Consider the following 23496-nt stretch of genomic DNA (forward strand, 5'->3'; position numbering starts at 1 on the left):
GTGGTAACGGTAGGGGTAAACAGGAGCAAGGGTGTGTGAGACTCCAGTTACTGAATCTAATGACTCTTCTGGGCACCAAGGGCTAACAAAACACACGTTAGCATGCGCTATGGGGTTTAGCATCTTACATCAAGTGAAAGAAAGGGATTTTTGTAGCAAAAAAGCCCAGTCTAGAAAACCCATTTATTCTGTCATGATTTTCATTTCTTTCCAGAACAAATAATACTATACGTTTTTATAAAACAGTTCAAATGAATAGGTAGTTTTCAATATTCATTGTTTGATTCTCTATAACGAGGGGCCTTGGCTTCATAATTTTCGAATGTGCCTTTACAAAAAGAAGAAAAAGCACAAATGCATATTGAGAGTAGAATCTGTGAGGTTGTATCTCAGAACATCCAGCAGTTAATGGAACTGGGAAACCACAGAAAAGATCGAATAGTTCACGGAAACGGTGTCATGGATCCCTTTTTAGACAGTGATTTGTTCAAGCAGTGAAGCGATTATGTGAGTCTGTCATTGATCGAGGATCCGCATCTTAGATCCATGCTCATGCTCAGCGATTCTCCAGCCTCAGTCTAAGAACGAAGCTGGAGGCTCATGGGTGACAGACCATCCTGATGGCGGTCAGCTTTAATATAGAAATAGAAAGACAATACAAGATTCTCAGAATCAAGGAATATTAGAAAGTGCTTTGGCTATTAATTCTCCTTAGCACCTCAGTGTAACATGTCTACTTTAAAAAAAGATTGGTGGAATAATGGCTAAGTCAAGTATGGAGGCACAATTCTTGTACAGTCAACTTCCTTGTTTTTTTCTCATTTTACTGCCTCCTTCCAGGTTATGAGTCCTTATGTTCCAGTTGTACCTTTATTTACCTTTTTTCTGTATACTTGGGAACTTGGTAAAATGTTCCCAAAGATAAGGCAATTAATAATCCCTCTATCTTCACTTCCTTTGTATTGCAAAAAGATCTGGGGAAAGTTTAATAGGATACACTAGTAATGGAAATAGACTGAATGACTATTGTAGAAATTGAATCAATTTGAAAACAAAGATAGCATATTTATATAGATGAACTAAATTCATTTCCTGTTCAAAATTATTGACATGAAGTCATGCATGTTTCCGAGTGTTCAGGGCATCTTACCTGCCCAGACATGTAAAGAACTATGACCAAGAACAAGATTTTGCAGCATTTAAAGATTTTATAATAGAAACATTTCACAGAGAAAGCCAGCTTTCCTGCTAATATGAGTTGAAAGGGAATGCATGGAACAAGGGAAAATATTTTTCTCAAATTACAACAGTAAATATTACAGATATTTTTACAAAGCCTTCTTAAAAATATGATCCCTTATTATAGATTAGAGGTCTATAATTTCTAATATGTAACACTCTAATGCTGCTCTGGACTTATATATTTTAAACATCTAAAAAATTCTTCAAATGGTTTTCCAAGAATATTATAATTTTCTCATAATGGAGTTATCATTATTAATAATTTAAAAATTATAGATTTTGTAAAACAAAAATTGGAACTAAAAAATATCTGCACAAAATTAGTTACATTCACCAAAAACAACTAAACTTTTTTTGTTGCTTATTAATGTCATATTAAGATCTTTATAGCAAGTCCTGGTAGAGCACTGAAGTAAGTATTGAGTTGTTAACCTCAAAGAGCCCCACCAAAATGACACAAAGACAACAACCCAAATCAACAGCCACTACAAGAAAGCTAATGGCAATTAAAAATAAAGCAAGAGTTCAATCCTAATCTCTGACAAAATTGATTTCAAGGTGCAGGAGATATGGATGGACCCTTATATAATACTTAAGGGATTAGAAAGCCAATATCCAGTGAAGATAATAAATATATACACACCCAAAAAAGGCCCTGCAAAATTCGTCAATCACATCTAACAAGAGATGGGGTGGGAGGAATCACAGAATAAACAATCATAGTAGGAGACTTCCATTCACAGCTCTCCCAGAAAGACAGATCACTAGGAAAGAAGTTCATAAAGGAGGCTATCGCCTAAATTCTACAGTTAGACAATTCGATCTGATAGACATATTCACAGCTCTCCACCAAACTGCAAATAAACTCACCTTCTTTTCCAACTTCACATTGCACATATTTGAAAATAAACCACATGCTAGGACACATGTCAAGTTAAGCACATGCAAACATATAGAGGTCTCTCAGACTTCCTTCTCTGACCACTATACCATAAAGCTGGAAATCAACAAAAGAAAGATTAAAAAAAGCAACACACACACACACAAAAACAAGGGCAAATACTTGGAGATGAATAACTTTCTTCAATAGGAGTGGATACTGGCCCAAATTAGAGATGATATTAGGAAGTTTCTAGAAAATTAATGAGAATGAGAATACAACATACCAAAACTATGGGATACATCAAAGGCCATTATCAGTGGATGTGTGATAGCAATAAATACACATAGGAAGAAGGAAGAGAGACTTATGGTTGATACTCTATCACAAAACCTTCAGCAGTTGGAAACACAGCCAACAGAATAATCCTTATAATAGCAACAAAAAGAAGAAGAAGAAGAAGGAGGAGGAGGAGGAGGAGGAGGAGGAGGAGGAGAAGGAGGAGGAGGAGGAGGAGGAGAAGGAGAAGAAAAGAAATGATAAAAATCAGGGTGGAGATAAACAAGTGGGAAAACAAAAAATCAGTGCAAAAATCAATGGTGTAAAACACTGGTTCTTCTGGATTAACAGAATCAACAAACGTTGGTGAATCTAACAAAATATAGAAAGGAACAGACATCAAATCCAGGATGAAGGATAAAATGGGAAATTATAGCAGACCATAATGAAATTAAAAGACTAATTAAAATATGACGAAGGTCTGTATTCCAACAATTACAACAACTTGGAAGATATGGACAATAATTTGAAGAAAATAGCTTACCCAGATGATCTCATGTAGACATTAAGAATGTGAACAGAACCAAAGCAAAAGAAGAAATAGATAAAGGTTATCAAAGAACTACCAGTGGAAAAAAGTACCAGCCCCAATGGCTTCAAAGAACAAGTCTACCAAGCATTCGGAGAAAAGTTGACACTAATCCTACATAAGCTCATCCAGAGCATAGAAAATGATGGTAAACTCCAAAACACTGATAGTAAAACTGGACAAGGATGCCACAAGAATAGAGAACTATAGACCAATATCTCTAATGAACATTAATGCAATAATCCTAAACTAAATTTTGACCAATGGCATACAAAAATATATAAAATGAATAATTTATGATCAAGTGGGATTTATAAATGATATACAAGGATGCAGGAATGGTTCAATATCAGAATATCCATCAACATTATCCACTACATTGAGAAGAAAAAGGACAAGAACCATATGATAATATCAATAGAAGCAGAAAAAAATTCACAGTATGCAAAACCCATTCCTAATTAAGATACTCAAGAAGATAGAATTGGAAGGAAATTACCTCAATATAATACAAGCTATATATGAAAAACCAACTACCAGCATGACAATCACTGGAGAAAAACAAAAATATTCCAAGTATAAAAGGGAAATGGGCAAGGATGCCCCTTGTCCCCGCTTTTATTCAACATCATCCTGGAGGTCCTAGCTAATAACATAAGGCAATGGAAGGACATCAGAATATTCATATGGGGAAAGAAGAAGTGAAACTATTGTTATTTGAAACTCATATGATTTTATATATTGAGAACCCCAAAGGTTCCGCAATAGGAATAATGGAAGCAATGGAGGAATATGGTAGAGTGGCAGGATACAAGATCAACAAGCAGAAGTCAATTAGATTGCTAAATACAACTGATATGATTATAGAAAAAAGATCAAGAGAGTAGTATCCTTCACAAGGGCCAAACATAAATTGAGATATCTAGGGATATACCAACCAAAAGCCAAAAGATCTTTACATGGTAAACTACAGAATATTACTACAAGGAATGAATGGGACCTTCATGAAAGAATATCCCATGCTCATGGATTGGAAAATTGATTCTTGTAAAGATGTCAATCCTACCCAAGCCACTTTATAAGCTCAGTGCAACCCTGATAAAATACCAGCATCTTTTTTCAAAGAAATGGAAAAACTATCACCTTCATATGGAAAGGGAAGTGCCCCGAATTGGCAAAGAACTCCTCAAGAAGAAGAATAAGGTGAGAGGGTTTGCGTTACCTGCCTTTAAAACTTATTAGTCAGCCACAGCTGTCAGAACAGCATGATACTAGAATAATGATCGATACACAAAATAATGGATAGGAACAGAAAATCCAGAAATAAAGTCAGCAACATATAGACAACTGATCTTTGATAAGGGCCAAAAAATTTCAAATGGGAAGGAGATGCCCTTTTTAACAAATGGTGCTGGAAAAGCTGGATATCTACCTGCAGAAAAATGAAGCAAGACCCTTACCTCATTCACTACACAAGAACAAATTAAAGGTGGATCACAGACTTCAAGGTATAACCCCAAACAACAAGATCATCAATGAGAAATTCGGGACAAGGCTAAGAACCTTACTGCAAGGAATACATGGGCTATCATAAATAATGGAGGATACACACTCAGAGGAAGAAAAAATACCATTGTGTAGATAAAAAAAATTGATCAAGAGAGTAATAAGACTGGGAAAAGATATTTAGCAGTGACATATCAGACAAAGGACTGGTTACTAAAATCTACAATATCCTGCAAGTTTACAATAAGAAAAAAAAATTGCCCCTGAGGAGGTGGGCAAAAGACTTGAACAGAATATTGACAAGGGAGGAAACATGAATGGTCAATAATCATATGAAGATATGATGGTGATCTTGTAGATAGATACAACCACTTTGGAAAACTATTTGGCAATACCTAAGTCATATGGAAATCAAATTACCTTACCACCCAGCAAACCCTCTGCTGGTTATATGTCCAGAAGAAATAAGAACATAGGCAATAACCAGACATCTGCGCTCCAATGTTCATTGCTGCGCAATTCACAATTACAAAGAATTGGAAACAGCCTCAACTTTCAATAGATGAATGGATTAAAAACTATGGTACATACACACAGTGGAGTACTACACATCCCCGAAAAATTGTGATGAAAAGATGAAGTACCTCATCTTATGGAAAGAGTTTGAGGATACTATTCTGAGTGATGTTAGTCAAGCACAAAAGGACAAGGACAACATGAATCCACTGATGTAACTTCAAACAGCAGAATGCGCATAGGAGAAAACTCACATATCACACACCATTCCTGGGCTGAAGACCAGACACTATGACAAGAGCCAGACTAAACGCAATGATGCATATATCATCAAAGAAAGATAAAAAAATAAGAAAGATGCAGATAGCACCTGTGCTGAAAGATATCTTTCCTCCCACCTCCTATATGCTTTTGTGACCAACAGAGAGGTGGGGGAAGACAAACAGATGGCAAAATGGGGCTAGGTCACTAATCCACCGAAGGGGAGGGTATGTTTATGTCTCCACAGGAAAGGGAGAGAACAAGTAGACCTCATTCTTGTGCACCAATCCTTTAGGACAACGTTCCTGCTCAGAGCAGCTAGTTCACAGAGAGGACTACAAGGTCAGTCTCAAGGCATGATGTCCCTTCCCTAGTAGACAGTGCTAAAGACACAGTGGCCTCGAAGATACAGTTTGGGCAAAGTGGCTGATATGACTTACCCACATGGGGGCAAACCAAGAGGGGAGTGCAACAGACCAGCAATGGGAGCAAAGCCACAACATCCCTGAGGAATCCTGATGGTAAACTTTTGACTCAGGGGCAGTGATTGGCACCTCACCTGAATTGGTTGGGGGTTACTCACAAGGGGCCACACTGAAAATCTAAAGCTGTAACGGGGTTGGGGTGGCACTAGACCGCGCCATCCCTGACGCAGGAAGAGTGATGGAGACTTTTAGGAGGCACACCTCTCAGTCACAAATGCGAAGGACTAAAAGTGCTCTTAGGGTCCTGACTTACAGAACCCTGAAAGAAAAGGGGACTGGACTGATTGATTGTAACAGGGTCTGCTTGCTGTTTAACTGAGACACTCATCTACTCTAGGTCAGGGTCATAGTTAGATTTAGAACGTATATATATATTTATATTTATATATTTTTTTCTTTCTCTCCTTTGGTGTCTCTCTCTATAAGATGGGCAAGACAAGAAATCCCAAGGAGACAGTGACAGGCCTGATGGTTCTGGGGAGGAAGAGTGTCACCTAGGGGCATTACAGGGGCTGTGGAGGGGGGAGGGGAGTGGAGGGCCCCAAATGACAGGGACAGGGCAATAATAAGGACTCTAAAATTGATGGTGAGAAGGTATAGCGATCCTGGTCATGTCTGATCTATTGAAATATATTTAAAAGGAATTACTGAGAGGTGAATGATGGGTAAACATGATAGTGGGACAGGAGGAAAGAAAAAAGAACAAGAGGAAAGAAGAAAGTAATATATATATACACACACACAAGAAGGAACTAGATAGACTTTGGGCCTCTACTTAAATCTTACCTTAGTACAAGAATGGTTGTTCTAATAATGTGGCATTGTATGATACTCACCTTCCTGACACAATCGCTGAAGAGAAAATGGGAGCATAAGCAAATGTGGTGAAAAAAGTGATGGTGCCCAGCTATTAAAGGATATAGCATCTGGAGTATTAAAAGCTTGAAGTTAAACGAACAGCCATTTAGCAGGGAAGCAACAAAGCCCACATGGAAGAAGCACACCAGCCTTTGTGATCATGAAGTTTTCAAAGGAATAGGTATCAGAAGTTCAAAAATTAGCAATCAAATTGATGTGAAGGAGCATGCACTAAATGGAGACCCCAAACCCACCTGTAACATAATTGGACAGCCCTCACAGAAGGGATGATATATCCAGGGTGTGGTATAACACAACTATCCTCTAGTTCTTTAATATTTCTTCCCTTTATAATCATGATTTTTGCTTTACCCCATCAATCTTATTAAACCTGTGTATGTTCATTTGTATAATTAAAATTGCTCCATGCATGAAAGCCAAGATAGATAACCCTTCAGAAACAGTTAAGGGAGTAATGATTCCTGAGGGTATGGAAGGGGCGGGGAAAGGAGGGAGGAGGGAGAAGATAGCAAGAACAACTGTATGACCCCACATGAGTGGAATGAATAATAGAATTGTATGTGATCAGATACATTGGGTGGTGTAAGATTTGGCAACAACGACAATAATAATATATAATGTAATAATAAGGGCTCCTAGGGGAAGGGTGAGGGAGGGAGGGGATGAAGGGAGGCTGATATCAGACCATTCAAGAAGAAAGAAAATATTTTGAAACCGATGGTGGCTGCAATTGTACAAATATGCTTGAACTAATTGAATTATGGATTGTTATATCTGTAAGTGCTCCCAATATGTTTAATTTAAAAAGAGGTTGGGGGGGGTGAAAATTAAAGAAAGCTTAAAAGTGTCAGAGGGAAAAACCAGTTTGGTGTAGATGAGGTATTTTCAGATGGAGCATAATGTAATTAAATCATACTGGGTTGTCTAAAAACATTTCTATATCTTGAGTAAGAATCTCAATCTTTTAATAGGCTAGTGAGTCATTCATTTAAATATTAAATTTTCTTAGCGAGTCAGGATTGTACTTCACGTGTGTGTATGCTTTTATTGTCTTCCTCAGACCATCCGTTCAATACTCTAGCTAGAAAAAAAGGTTGTTATAGATACAGACCTTTTTTATTTTTTGCTTTCCCTCCTCTGTAGTATTCTAACTTAACTGCGTGCTTACATAGCTGAAAGGCTATTTAACATCTAAAAAGTATGAATTTTTTTTTACAGTGGTCTGTTTGACAATGATTCAGCCTGATGTAACATTGGTCTTTCTCATGGGAATGAGCTGGTTAAATTACATTTTAATGTGAAGACAATTAAGACACAAGTTAAATCTTCCATTCTTTTATTATGCTCATGATTATTTTCCACTTCTCATAAGCTATGGATTATCTTTGAATCAAATCCTCTTTTAGTTTTGACATGGTTTATAAGGTTAAGGGAACACTGCAAATATAATTAATATTATCTTATTGAAATACAAATAGAAGCATATATCAAAAAAATTATAATGACCAAGTGGGATCTATAAAAGGGATGCATTTATGGTTCAACATTTGAAAAACTTTCAGTGTGATCCAGCACATAAATAAGACAAAGGATAAGAAACATATGATCATATAGATGGACACAGAAAAGGCATTTGACAATATCCAACACCTATTTCTAATTAAAAAGTTCCGTAATATATTTGGAATAGAGGGGGATTCTTCAACTTTATAAAGGTCATATATGAAATCCAATGGTCAACAGCATGCTCAATGAGAGCACTTTCCGTGAACATGGGGACCAGATAAGGATGCCTCCTATCACCGTGCGTATTCAACAGCATGCTGGAGGTCTTAGCCAGAACCATGAGACGACGAAAGGAATCAGGGAAATACAACTGAGCTAAGAAGAAATTAACTGCTTGCTGCTTGCAGATATGTTTTTATATGAAGAGAACCATGAGAAGTCTTCAAAAAGACTTTTGGAAACAATTGAGGGATTTGATAAAGATAACCAGTTGAAATCAATTAGATTTCTGAATAACAACAAAGACAGCCCCCCAAAAGGCAGAAAAAATACCATTTACTATAGCACACAAAATATTAAGTACTTAAGAGTAAGCCTAACCAAAGAAACAAAAGACATATACAAAGAAATCTACAGAATAATATTACAAGAAGCCAAATGAGAGCTACACAAATGGAAGAGTATCCCACAATCATGGATAAAAGACGGAAATTAATATCATGAAAATGTCAATACTAAGGAACCTTCAAATACAATGCAATCCAATCCAGATTCCAACTTTATTCCTTAAAGAAGTGGGAAAATTAATTATCATCATTATATGCTTAGGTCCCGGATAAGCAAAACACTTCTCAAAATAGACAACATAGGGTGCATTGTACTATCTGACTTCAGAGTCTGCTGTACAGCCACGGTAGTCAGCAGCATGTTATTGGTTAAATGGTAGGCACATAGAGCACACATAGAACAGGATAGAAAACACAGAAATAGATGCATCCTATAGATAACTGAGTTTTGATATAGTGCCAAAAAACATTAAATGGTAAAGAAACACCCTCTTCAACAAATGATGCTGGAAAAAATAGATTCCATCAGCATCACCATGAAACAAGTCCTATACTTAGCCACATGCACAACAGTGGACTCGATGTGGATTATAGACCTAAATGTAAACCCCAGAGCCATCAGGATCCTTGGAGAGAAAATCGAGACCAACTTAAGAACCCTGTTGCAGGGCACTCACAGATTACTAAGTATAATAAAGGAAGTGCACACACTGGAAGACAAAATAAATGACTGGGACCTAATAAAAACAAGACACAACACAACAAATGACTTTATCAAAATGTAATACAAGAGTCCTGGATTGGGGGAGGGGGAATCTTCAGCAATGACACAATGAACAAGGGACTCATTACTAAAATCTACAAAATTCTGTAACCCCACAATAAGGGAAAAAAAACAGAAGGCGGGCAATAGATATGAATAGACCATTGCCAAGGGATGGCACTCCAATGGCTAACAGACACACGAGAAAAACAAATTCTTACAGTCACTAGTGATCCTGGAAATGTAAACAAAACAACACTCTGATATCAAACCCACAACAGTAGCTCAATTAGAAGAAGCAGAGAACAATACATTCTAGAAAGGGTTTGGGAGATTGGAATTTATATACTGCTGGTGGACTTACAAACATGTACAGCCATTATGGAAAGTGATATGTCCCTACCTAAAACACAGGGACTAGAAATACCATGAGATCTAGCATTAGTTATGTTAGGCAATACGCCAAAGAAGTGAGAGACAAAGCACCGAGGTTCTCCCATGTTACTGCAGCCCAGCTCACAGTAGCAAGAAGCAGGAAACAGGCCGAATGCCCATTCATAGAAGAATGGAGAGAGAACCCCTAATACACACACAAATCAACATGTTTAATTTCCTTCTCTCAACAGAATTTGAATTCTATATCAGAGTCTCAATTAATGACACAATCACTAGCATTACCTTAAGAAAATGACACAATGTCTGTAATAAAATATTCCACTCCTATCATAAAAAAATAGAAAAATTATGATAATGGACCATCTGACAAAATACCTAACCAGTACTCCACAAAATTGTAAAGGTCATTAAAAAAAGAAGAAAGAAAAGTCTGGTAATTACTTAAATTAGAGTAGCCAAAGACAAGCATACATGTGTGTGATGTTGGTACAGGAAAAGGACATTAGAGTAAAAACTGAAATTTTCTGAATCCACTTTAGTTCATAGCAACCTGATGTTTATTTATTAACTGTAATAATTATACCAAATGGAAGATGTTAGCGATGGGGGAAACTGGGCTTGGGGTATATGGAACTGTATTACTTTATCAACTTAGTCTATAAGCCTAAAACTCTTCTAAAATAATTTAAAACTATTAACATATCATTAGTTTGCATGCAGAAATTTACTTAAAGGTAAATAGAAATACTATTTTTAAAGTGAAATTGGAGACAAAATAGATCACCAAATATAAGTTAGTGCTTTAATAAACTGTAGGGCAGTAGTAGTGTGCAACACCAGAAGCATGGTAGAGGAGCACATGACGACTTCTTGCTATCAAGTCGATGCTCGCCCATAGAGACCCTGTAGGATGGAGTAGTACTCTCCGGTGGGTTTTTGAGATAGATCTCCATATACTATTTTTTAGAATTGATAAGTATAAAAGTGTGGTAGTAAACTTTATAAAATATATTTTAATCATTTTATTGGGGGCTCTTACAGCTCTTATCACAATCCAAACCTGTACCCATTGTGTCAAGCTCATCTGTACATATGTCGCCTTCATCAATAAAATGTACTCTTAAATAATGGCTTCAAAAATGATCTCAGTTTTCATCTGTTTAGAAATATGGTGCTTCAATTGATTTATGTATGGATTGTGATAACAGTTGTATGAGTCGCTAATAAAATGTTTTAAAAAAAGAAATATGGTGTTCATAACAGCATTGAGTGTGTATTGAGGAGGTGTTTTCTAGAAAGACCATTGCTATAGGTGTGTTAGTTCAATGTGTGCACAGCAAATAAGGTTCCCATTAAACAATTTTTTACGAATTGTTCAATGGCTTTGGTTACCTTTCATGCAATTTGTTGGCATTCTTATTATTTCTATTTTGTTTATTCTGTTTCCATGTAAGCCAACCCAATTCCCTTGCCCTCCTTGCCTTGAAAGACACTTTCTAATGTTAGCTAGTCCGATGCAGACTTAATGAAAGCAGACTTGGAGGGGAAAAAGTCGTCCTGGATTAGAATTGGCAGCTCCCATGTTAAGTGAGTAGCTTACCTCCTAGGGGAAAGTAAGGATAAACTTAATTTTTAAAATATGTGTCCTCAGATTGAGTGTTTGTACTGAGTGCCATATCTGTATATCCATCCAATTGCTCTCTTAATAAAATTGTTTCCACTACAAGATGGACCTTATAATAGTACTCCTTAAGTTTCTCTTCCTTCTGTATCTCTGTTTTGCACCACATAGAAGGAGATGCATATAATTTAAAGCATTTGTAGAATAGGAATTTAGTAGAGCATCTTGCCAACTAAAGGAAGCTTGGCCTCATTTATCTTTATGTAGACATAATATTGACAAATATTAGTAAGAACTTCAGACAGAAATATTGATGTGGGGAAAAAAACATTTATTTCTTCTATATAAACATTAGTATGTTTGAATGCTATAAATAATCATGACTTTGTACTATTTAATTATCTATCTTATTAATCAGAAAAAGATTAAAATATAACTTATGGTAGCTCATCAACCAATATTCTCTTTCACAAATGATTTTTCAGAACTCATTAGCTAAATTGATAATACCTGAGTTGAGTGGAATATCTTTTTGAGAAGGTAATGCATTAATTGAAAATCTAACCTTCATACCATATTTTAACTTGCCATCAGACTCATTAATAAAAATCCTATTTGACACAGAATGATTCAATTATTCCTTTTCTTCCATGGTCCTTTTTCCATTTCTTAAAAAAATGTCATATATTACCAGTTAATTATCATATAAGATTTCCCCCCTCTTTGGTAGGGAGAATTCCTGCCATAATATATTTGTCTTTTTCTCATAAACTCACTTGATAGTCTGTATATGGCAAGTAGAGTTTAAACGTGAACGATGGATAGAATAAAATGTAAGTACTACAGAGAGCAATAGAGGAATTTTTATTAGATTAGAAATATTATTGCTAACAAGTAAAGATGCGAATTATGCTGTTCCATAATGCTCCTTTCAATCACAAGATAAAATTTGCATATCTAAATTGGATCAGGCCAATTGGGTTTGCTTGGTCTCTCTGCCCTGAGCAGCAGTCGGCCTGCTAACGCCTGCAGGTGGGTCCCAGTAGTGAGTTTTAGGAGTCTATAGTAAAGAGTTTGTGTGTGTGTGTGTGTGTGTGTGTGCAGCAAGTCCCTGGATTACCAAAGAGATAAATTACTTGTATCTTTAAAATTTTGTAGGTTTTTACTTATCCTTATTGTGAGGAGCCTTTGCCTCAATCCACTTCATAGTGACTCTGCATGACAGAAGGAAACACGGCCTCATCCTGCCTAGCCACTCACAATTGTTACGTTGGAGCCTGCTGCTGCAGTCACGGTATCAACCCGTCTCCTTGCTGGTCGTCCGCTTTTCTCACTGACCCTGCACTCTACCAAGCATGATGTTCATTGTAGAGACGTCTGTATCAGATAAGAATCTTAGCCTTCTGAACAACTTAAAACTTGCCTTTACAGCAAGTGAAGGTGATCGTGGTGAATTTGTTACTGGGAGTGAAGCTTGATTCAGTCGCCTCAGAGTGATGACACATTTACATAATATTAAAGACTCAACAGAAGTTTTCTGTAAGTCAGATATTCAGAAACTGAGACTGCTTGTGTGTGTGTGTTGTATTGCTAGTAAATCATAGAAACAATTATTGACCCAAAAATAAAACTGCAGAATTATTATTGTTTCATGACATATCCTCCATCTAGGTCTATACCTTCTGTTCGAGGTGTTTCTATGTCCCTAACTTTTCCTTGAAGATTTCTGCACTCTCTGATTTACAAGTTGTCAAAATGGTAGTTTGGGGCTTCTCAAGGGACTCTTAAATGTTCCTCTTAAAGGTGCCTTTAGTTTTGGAAACAAATCATGTTCCTCTTAAATGTTCCTTTAGTTTTGGAAACAAAAAGACCCGAAGCGGCCATATCATAGAGTAAATGGGTAAGGTTTCCCAATGAAATTCTTATCGAACCAACAGCCCTTGCTACCCTTGAAGAATGAGCAGGTGCACTGTTGCCATAGAGAAAGAAAAAAATCCTCAGGGTAAGTTTCCTAGTTTTTTCTACCAAAGCATTTCCCAATAATCTTAAAATTTATTCATAGGCCCATGATAATCATGTATCTTTTGCGAAACTGTATCAGGATTATCTCCTTTGTAGTGTTTCAGCTAAATAGTTACACACCAATCTGAGTTGATCCTTCTGCCTTGAAATTTCCTGGCCCAACAGATCCCCTCAAAGACCACAGTTTTGACTGCATGTATTTTGGATGCCACCCTAATGAGACCAAAACAATTGTATCACTGAGAGAACTTGTCTGTAGCCATCCAGGGATCACAGAACATGTTTTGTTTGGAATAAATCTGTGCACATGTGAACTGAAAATCTTGTGGCAATATTTCTCATTTATTCACATTTTTACACACATTATAGAAACAAAATCTGCATCTGAAGTGATGAAACCAGCCATCGGTGGCCTCAAAGTCCTCATAGTAGCCTCCTTTTTTTTTTCAGTGATAGTTTTTCTTTTTTTCAATTAAAAATTTTTATTAGGGGCTCTTACAGCTCTTATCACAATCCATACATATATCCATTGTGTCAAACACATCTGTAAAAATGTTGTCATCATCTTTTTCGAAACATTTTCTTTCAAAGTGAGTCCCTGGCATCAGCTCCTCATTTCCATAAACAAAGCCTGTGCTACCGAGTTCCACTCTGGGCAACTGGATTGGATCATGTTGGAGAACTCTGAGTGATTGTGTGGACTAGGTACCTAGGAGTTATCTCGCTTAAGAGACCAGGGACACTAGCCTGCATCAGTTAGGAGTTAAGGGCTGCCAGGAGGAATGTGTCTGAGGGTTGGGGGAGTAGGGGTTAGGAAGGGAGGGAGGGGAGTGTTGCATACTTCTTGGGACAGTCTTAGGCAGACAGGATGAACTGTAGTTTTCAAAGATCACAAATGGCAACAAGGTCCCCCAAAGGTTATCCATTAAATTCTCAACTGAGCTTGGAAGGGATTAGAGGTGGGAGATGAATGAAACTGAATTTAAAAAGAAATTCATTTTTCTATAATGTTATTGTTTTTCTTTAACTAATAAAAAAACTTACGTAAATATGGCAACATATTATTATTTTTACTTATGTTTTGGGGCTCACAGTTGTTTGTTATGGTATATTCAAGCATTTCCCTAAAATTTGAAAAGAGTTCTCAAAACAAAGTTAAATTAAGAAGGAAAATGAGCTGATTCCAGGAACCCAAGTGGAAGGCGGATTTTGAGAATGACGAGGACAACGAATGGATAAGGGGGCTTTACTCAATTGATGTATGTATGGATTGTGATAAGAGTTGCATGAGCCCTGATAAAATGATTTATAATAAAAAAGAATGAAATCAGCAAGATTTATCTTATTTAGCACACATGGTAAGGCTGAGAGCAGAAATAGGGATCATGAATTCAAGATTTATCATTACCCAACTTTGATTACTGAGAAGCATACCTAGAATCTTGAAGGAAGTTTACAAAATAAATGACAGAATTAATAATGGATTCTGGTAGATGACATCCTGACTCTATTGGCATTCTAGGCCAGTGATGAGTAAGGCTTTTGGGCTTTAGCCACCATCAATGTAATTGCCTCTAATTTCTCTAATGGACTTTGGCATTGACTGGGTGAGAATTTATAGTTTATTCTTAACTGATGCTTGCATCTAATATGGGCATCTAAAAATGTAGTTAAGTAAGGTTGAGTCATTACTGACTCATGGCAACCTTATATAAAATAGAACGAAGCACTGCCAGGTCCTGTACCAGCACAACTGTCATGTTTGACCCCAATGTTGAAGCCACCATGTCAGTCCGTCTCATCAAGGGTCTTCCTCCTCTTTGCTGCCCTTCTACTTCACCAAGCCTGAAGTCCCTTTCCACAGAATGGTCTCTCCTGAAAGCAGGCCTGGTCACATAGTGGTTGTGTGTTGGCCTAAACCACAAGATCAACAGTTTGATACCACAGCTACTCTGAGGAAGAAAGATAAGACTTTCTATTCTGGTAAAGGTTTGCAGTCTCAGAAACCCACTGGGAAGTTCTACTCTGGCCTCTCCGGTCATTTTAAGTTCAATGGATTCAATAGCAGTGAGTTAGGTTTTGAGTGTGGTCTCTTGTGGTGACATGTCCAAAGTACTTGATAGGAAGTCTCTTTATTCTTCTTCTGAGGAGCATTTTGGATGTACTTCTTCCAAGACAAATTTGTTTGCTTTTCTGACAGTATGGTGTTTTTAATATTCTTTGCCAACACCATAATTCAAATACATTACTTCCTTTCCAGTCTTCCTTATTCATTGTCCAAGTTTCACATGCACGTTAGGTGATTGGCAATACCATGACTTGGATTAGGGGCACCTTAGCATTCAGGATGATAGCTTTTTAATGTTTTTAAGATAGATCCTGGCCGATTGGAGGTTTACACTAGAAGATGTGAGTAACCAAGAGTATATTTAAAAGGCAGTTAATAGAGAGTCTTCCGAGTGATCTATCTATCTATTATCTATCTGATTACAAATGTTTGGAAGTTAGTTGTCCGTTTGCTTGTTACTTTATGAAAATAATTTTAAATTAAATTGTGGCAACACCTTGATCTCTGTCCTTGAACATAATTGTTAAAGAATGATGTTGACATGTGTCCTCATCCTCTTTATTTTTGCTAGTACAAATGTAACTGTTCTGCCAAATTCTCTCTGAATAATAAAAATATTATTAGGGGAAATGAATGATTCATGGCTAACTCTTCTCCAAAATGTTACCGGGAAATATTGCAACAGCCTCATGAAGCCTTTGTGAAACAGAAATCTATTTCACATGCTGCATTATAAAATGAACATGAATTTTAGCAGTCTTACAGATGGCCACTCTCTGTCTATGAAAGGTTATAACAATATTCAGAGAGTAATTAAGTATGTATTTTCTTTTCTTTGTTCTTTTAAAGGAAGCAGAGCATATAAATCCCAAAAGGAAAGTCAGACCATGTAGATGCTTCAAATTACATAGGTTATTCTACTTTATAGAAAATATTGGTTGAATGCAAATCAAGAACTTCTGATTGAAAAACAAACAAAATGTGCCTTTATTTTCTAATTATAATGTAAAAAAACCTCTTTTAGAATGAAAGCTCCTTCATGATTCCAACAGTAGGAATATTTTTAAGGGCTATATCAAGTTACTGTCTAAAAATAAAGCATGACAAAATAAAAATTCAAATGTCTATAGGGCACACAAAATGTGTGTTATATATAATTTGTAGGTTTAAAAACTCATTTGTTATTTGTTTTGATTCTAGAAGACAAGACAAGTTTGCAAAAGCAAAGGACTAAATAGCAACCCCAGATTCCCCAGTGACTCCGTTTTTGCCCTGGGCATTATGGAATGCCACTGTGTTTCAGTGCCAACATTCTTCAGCTGGACAGAGCATTAGCTTTATCTGATTAGTGACTGTGAGGAAATCTGAAACACCGACAGCTGTGTTTGCTTATCATGCACGACTTTGTCACATTTTTATGATATGGAAATCATGATGAAGGGTGGCTTCTAATTGTTATGTGGTAAGTGCTAAGTATCTCCTACTTGTTCACTAGATTTGTAGCACATGACAAAGTTGTGACAGCATTGGAAATGAACATGGGAATCGAGAACCTCTAAGAGCATTCAGACTTGATATTAAATGTGAATTTGCACATAGCTTATATCTGTACGAACTACTAAGAAGTGTGGCACTTGATTTGTGAAACTTGTAGGCCCAATAGCCATTTCCTGAAGAAAACATGTAGAGAAGATGATAGTTTGCTGCTGTAGCAGAACAACAAAGGTGGTAGGCTAGGGATCATAGAAACTTGTCAAGTTAAACAGTAAACTTCCCAAGAGTTTATTGAGGAGACATTGGATGATCCCACAGTGAAATTTTCCATTGATAAGAGAGACAAATCTTCAAATGTTCAATATTTTGTCTTAAATAAAAAGACATTCTACAAGACCCTATGTCCTCCCCATTTTTTAGCCTTCAAAATTTCTATTATCTTTTTCTTTCAGCACTCTGGTTTGCATCTATTCAGTAGTTTCAATTTTTGTTGTTGTTGAGGTTTTTGGATTTGATAAATGTGGTAAAGGACCAGTGCTAAGAATGGCGATATGGGGAGAGTGCAGGGAGTGTGGGGTGGAAAGGAGGAACCGATTACAAGGATCTACATATAACCTCCTCCCTGGGGGATGGACAACAGAAAAGTGGGTGAAGGGAGATGTCAGACAGTGTATAATAATTTGTAAATTATCAAAGTTCATGAGGGAGGAGTGACTGGGGAGGGCGGGAAAACAAGTGAGGAACTGATACCAAGGGCTCAACCAGAGGGCAAATGTTTTGAGAATGATGATGGCAACAGATGTACAGATGTGTTTTACACAGTGTATGTATGTATGGATTGTGTTGAGTTGTACGAGCCCCCCCCCAAATGATTTTAAAAAGTGGTAACGATAGCAACAGGAAACTTAGTTTTCCATCTTCTTTATTTCACTTCTACATTTTGTGAAATCGACTCAACTTTTATCACATAAAACTTGCTTAATTAAAAAGAATATTTGTCATCTTAAGTATGTGAACTTACCTTTGGTACAAATATATCCATGAATGTGGTGAACCATCCAGGAGGCAAAGTTATGAAAAGGTCTTACCCATTACCAAACATCTTTATGGAATGAGACCCAAGATCCAGGGGGCCGTAGTGTTGAGGGGCACCAATTGTCACAACCTAGTTCACAAAGACAACGTCTACATTCTACTGTGGTGAATAGTGACTCGATTTAAGAACTCATGAGCAGCCACCCAGATGCAAGTCTTGCTTTCTCCACATTCAGAGGGAACAAGAGTGATGCAGACTGAAAGACATGTGGATGTCCAGTGCATTAGAATCTCCACACCACTGAGACCAGAAGGACCAGATGGTGCCTGGCTACTACTACCAACTGCTCTGAAAAGGATCACATTAGCAGTTCAGGATAAAGTGTGAAACAGAACTCAAAATTATAAAAGAGATGGTGCTTACCCATCAGATAAAGAATGGTTGGACCACCATGACTATGACTTCTAGCCACCCTTGAGGTCTGGAATTAACCTCACCCCCATGTCAGAAAAATCAACCATTTATGATTAAAAGGCCATCATTTATGTAAAATTCATAGGCTTAGAAAAGGAACACTGGAAACAAGAGAGGGAGGAAGAAGGAAAAAAGGTGAAACATTGAGTGGATTGCAGTGGATGAGATGAAACAAAATGTGTGTGAATTAATGAATGTAAAACCAGTGATTTCCCAGGTAAAACTTCACTTAATTCATAATAAAAACATTTTTAAAATTCTTCAACAATTTGCTTGGAACTTTTACAATTAATGTGCATTTACATTTGTTTTAAGCATTGACAATTTATTTTGAGCGAGGAGAGATGCATTGTTCTTGTCTTCTAAATGACAAGCAAGTAATCCAAGCATTTTACTTTCCTCATCATTCTATACTGATTTGAAATGCCACTTTGATCCTAGTCTAATTATTGTAGAAACTTTGGTGTGTTTCAAGACTTTTTTATACAATGACTTACCTACAGGACCATAATAGACGTCGCCGTTTGTGCCAATACCACTTTGGTTTAAAAATATTAAATTTTTGTAGTACAATCAGATTCTTTATTACAATGCTGATTTTCATGACTATATCCTCGTGTTCTGAGTTGATTCAAACTCATTGCAATCTCTTTGTAGACTTTCTGAGACTGTAATTCTTTACAAAAGCTGACTGCCACGTCTTTCTCCCAAGAATTGGCGGATGAGTTCAAACTGCTGACCTTTTGCTTCTCAGCCCAACACTTAACCACTGCACTACCTAGGTCACTTCACAACTTTATAACTCCATATACATGCCAGGAGCCATTCATCTGGTTTAAGAATATCCTTCTGTGTTAGGAACTTAATCATATCCCCTCAAAAGTTAGGTGCTGCAAATCCTAATTCCTATGCTTGTAGAAATAATTCCATTTGGGAATATGGTTTTATTTGGAATACTAATGAACATATCAATCAATGTCAGGTGTTCTTTGCAAATTACTTTGGATATTTAAAAAGAGCAGTTGAAGCCACCACAGCAAGAAAACAAAAGTGGAGGATAGAGACACCGCAGCGCAGGAAAATCTCCACAGCAACCAAACCAGAAGCTAATGAGAGACAAGGCCCTTCTCCCAGACCCAACAGAGTGACTAAGGCTTCCCTTTGAGCTGCTTTCCTGAACCCAGACGTCTTCCAAAATGTTAGGAAATCAATTTCTTTGCATCAAAGCCATCCATGTGTGGTAATTTTGCAATAGTGTACTAAGAAACTAAGACAGTATCACGAAACCATACAAATTAATGTAAAGGAAATATGTGCAAAGTAGACTAATGATATTGTAAAATATTTTAGGAAGGAATGACTTACACTGAAAGAGGTAAGACTTTATCTTAAGTTAGGATAGTCCCCAGGAAAATTCAAATTTCTTTTTTTATGAAGGTCATACATATTTCTGATTAGTTCTTAAATATTTGTAGCTAATCTCATATATGATTTGTAGGTGAGAACCCTGTTAATCATATTTTATGATGAATTATTCTTTATTTTAAGAAAAAAAATTTCCCTGATGATTTAAGATTTAGTTTTCAGAATTATCTTATTGACTTTAAAGATTTTTCCATACTTAGATTGGGTTTCACACATACATGATATTATAATTTTCAATTACTTCTCATTTTCATTCTTACAAATATTTAGTCATTATTTCTTTATCTTTTCTAATTATCTTTTATTACACTATTAGAATAATATAAAACTTTAGTGGTAGTAATGGTATCTGGCTCTTGTTCACTACCTTAGAGGTCTTACCTCAATATTCGATTTATAGCAGTAGAATCATGCATCTTGTTTCAATTATAAAAATATCCATCTATTCATATTTAAAATTGTTTTCACAAAAATATTATCAAATGAAATTTTGGCACCTATTATGATGAGCATAAAACCATGGATCTTTTTCTCCAAGTACATGGAGAAATACATTACAGATAGCCTAACATAAAATGTTGTCATTTTGACTTGTCTGCATAATAGTGTTACGGTATTCTATTGCTATATTTAGTAACTCAATACCAATATTTTAGTTCAATTTCTTGTATCCATATTTATTAGTGAAATTAGCCTGAAGTTTTTTTTGTCACATATTAATTATTATCATTATCTTATTGTCTTTAGTGAAACCACAAAATATGATGCTAATTACATTTACTTTAATTGAAATTTAAGAAGATGACATAAGAATACTTTCATAAAATCTTGCAGAGGGTGCATATTTTTTCTAAAATTAAGTAACGTGGGTCTTGACCAGATGTTCTTTGGGAGGGTAATCCTGCCATTTGGGGCTTCAGGAGGCAATGGAATGCAAGCACCCTTTCATCAGACTGTGACCCTCAGTGTGTATTGGGGTTGGTGAGCTCGAAGGCAAGAGGACGGCCCAAGGACCTGCGCTGCTCATCCTTGTCCACTCACTCAGCCTCACACTAGGCTCAACAGCAGTGAGCTTCCTGTGTGGTTTTATTCAAAGCAACATTTGCCTCCATGAGGCAAGTGGAAGCAGTGAGAAGGGGGTTACTCAAATAGTGATCTGCTTACTTCACTTAAGTCCAGATGATAGAAATGTACCACAACGAATACATAAAAATAAATTAGCTTGGATCTCTCTATCTATAGGTATGTTGGTAGGCAAATAACAATCATGTCTCAGCATACTGTGTTCCTTATCTGGCATGGAAGCAGTCCAGGCTTCTCTCATCAGTCACAGGAAGCACACGTCTTACGTCTTGTCGCCGGGGACGTCAGCACCCTGGTCCCCATCCTCTTATACGAAGGCCCAAAGCTTCGTCACTGGCTCCACCTTTTCTGAAATAATAATTAAACTATTTCAATATCATCGTACTCTTAGTAAATGATCGTGGTTTCCCAATTATATTGCCTTAAGAAGATCTGATTCACTTTGAACTTTTCAAATGAAATGGTTGCTAAGGAAACTAAATTTGATTTGCAGCAAAAATTTATACTTTCTGTAATGAGGTAGATTCACAAGGAACCTGTCCTATTTTGAAAAAACATCTTTTCAGTTCACATTAAGAGAAATAAATATTCCTTTGAACCTGATTTAACCAACACAAGGCAATGATGGAATTTAGATTTTTTAAAAAATATTAAAGTTAAATACTCAGAAAACAAAACAAGAAATTATTTTCCTTGAATGGAGAAAATGGACTTTTACAGCTATGTTTTTAAATCTATATGAAATATGAATTAATATTTTAAATATTTCAGCATGTAAAACCTTCATTGAATTATTAAGAAAGTGAACTTAGATGCCTCTATTATATCCTTAAGGAACCTTGACCTTCTAATGAATAGTCATAACCAGTTAAACAATCTCTACTAAAAACTGATAAAAATAAAATAATATTCTTTGGCATATATTTCATCTTCGAATTTCATATTACTTTAATTTAGATTTTTGTGTTAAACAGTGTCTTTTACTGCCATTTTAATATTATCTGGGTAATTTTCATTTAGTCTCTGGATTATTATCTAAATAAAGAACAGATATTTAAAGATCTATACCAAAAAAGTCAATTTACATTTCAAAATTATGGCCAGAGTTCACAATTTTGATGTTAATATTCACTTTCCAAGATACTTTATATGTCTCCATGATTTAGTGGCTTGAAAGTGAGGAAAGGAAGATTGTGAAATAAAAGAAACTTGTTTGAAATTACAGATCTAGAATAAAGCCTAGTTTAGTAGTGATTTTATTTTCTATCTGTCCACAATGCCATCAATATAAATACAAATTTTGCAATTTTAAACCTTTTAATGCTGGTGATTACTTGCTTGTTCCAAACACATTTTAGAAAATTCATTCATTTGTTTGTAGCATATCAAGGTCAGCCATTTAAAGGAGTCTCACATGGAACTATATTTTCTAAAACATTTGCATCTAAAACTGCAAGGTGTTAGGTGGGTCCGTCTCATGCTGTGACAATTTAAGTTTCTTGCTGGTTTGTAGGGATGGAAAAGTAGAGCTTAATTTTCAGAGCAGTTCACACCCGCGACCTTTGTGCTACATAATGAACCTGATTAATGCTTCAACGAAAGGTGCCACAATAATTGTTTAAATTATTTTATCAGTAAAATCTTAACTAAAATTCAGATAATTAGATGAACACATTTTAGTGCAGAATTTACTGATTTTGATGATTAGCTTCTTAACTGTAAGAAATAATCATTCGTCTGTTGTTGCTATTAATGTTGCTTCCCTTTAAACTATGGATTTGTGGATTTAATGACCATGCTTTTCTTATTTTGCTAAAAACAACTCTAGAAAGAGCTGCTGGTTTGGCTCCTTAGAAATGTTCTATTGGGTGTATAAAATGATCAACAAATTCTCAAACTAATTGAGCAGGAAGGATAGCCACCACCTTTCTGCTAGTCACAGCCAGCAATTAAGTAATTTTGCTTAATTATTTTTAATTGTGTTTAGAAGTCAAAGCGTATTTGACAAAATAACCATAGAAAATAAATATTTTTAAATGAAACTGATCATTTGAGTAAGCCTATTAGTAAAAGCTTTCCCTCATTCCCAGCCACCACAACCCCACACCTTATTCCTGATTTCAAACGCAACATGCTTTATGAGAATCTCTGAATAACTACAGTTATTGGGAAAATAAGATTACAAAATGATAATTTCATGTAAAATAGCCACTATAGTGGAAAGCACAATATAAGTTGGGTATCCTGAGATTTTCTTCGATGAAACACAGATTGGGTGTTTTGCAAAGAAAGTGTTTGTTCTGCCATAGTGACGCTAATTGTTCACAGCGGGCACCACTGTTTCAACTGCAAAAAGGCACATCAGCCTTGCTGTACTTTGCTGGAATTAAAACCCAATCAAATGA

The sequence above is a fragment of the Tenrec ecaudatus genome, chromosome 9, assembly GCF_050624435.1.
Source record: "Tenrec ecaudatus isolate mTenEca1 chromosome 9, mTenEca1.hap1, whole genome shotgun sequence".
In the NCBI taxonomy this organism is placed as follows: domain Eukaryota; kingdom Metazoa; phylum Chordata; class Mammalia; order Afrosoricida; family Tenrecidae; genus Tenrec; species Tenrec ecaudatus.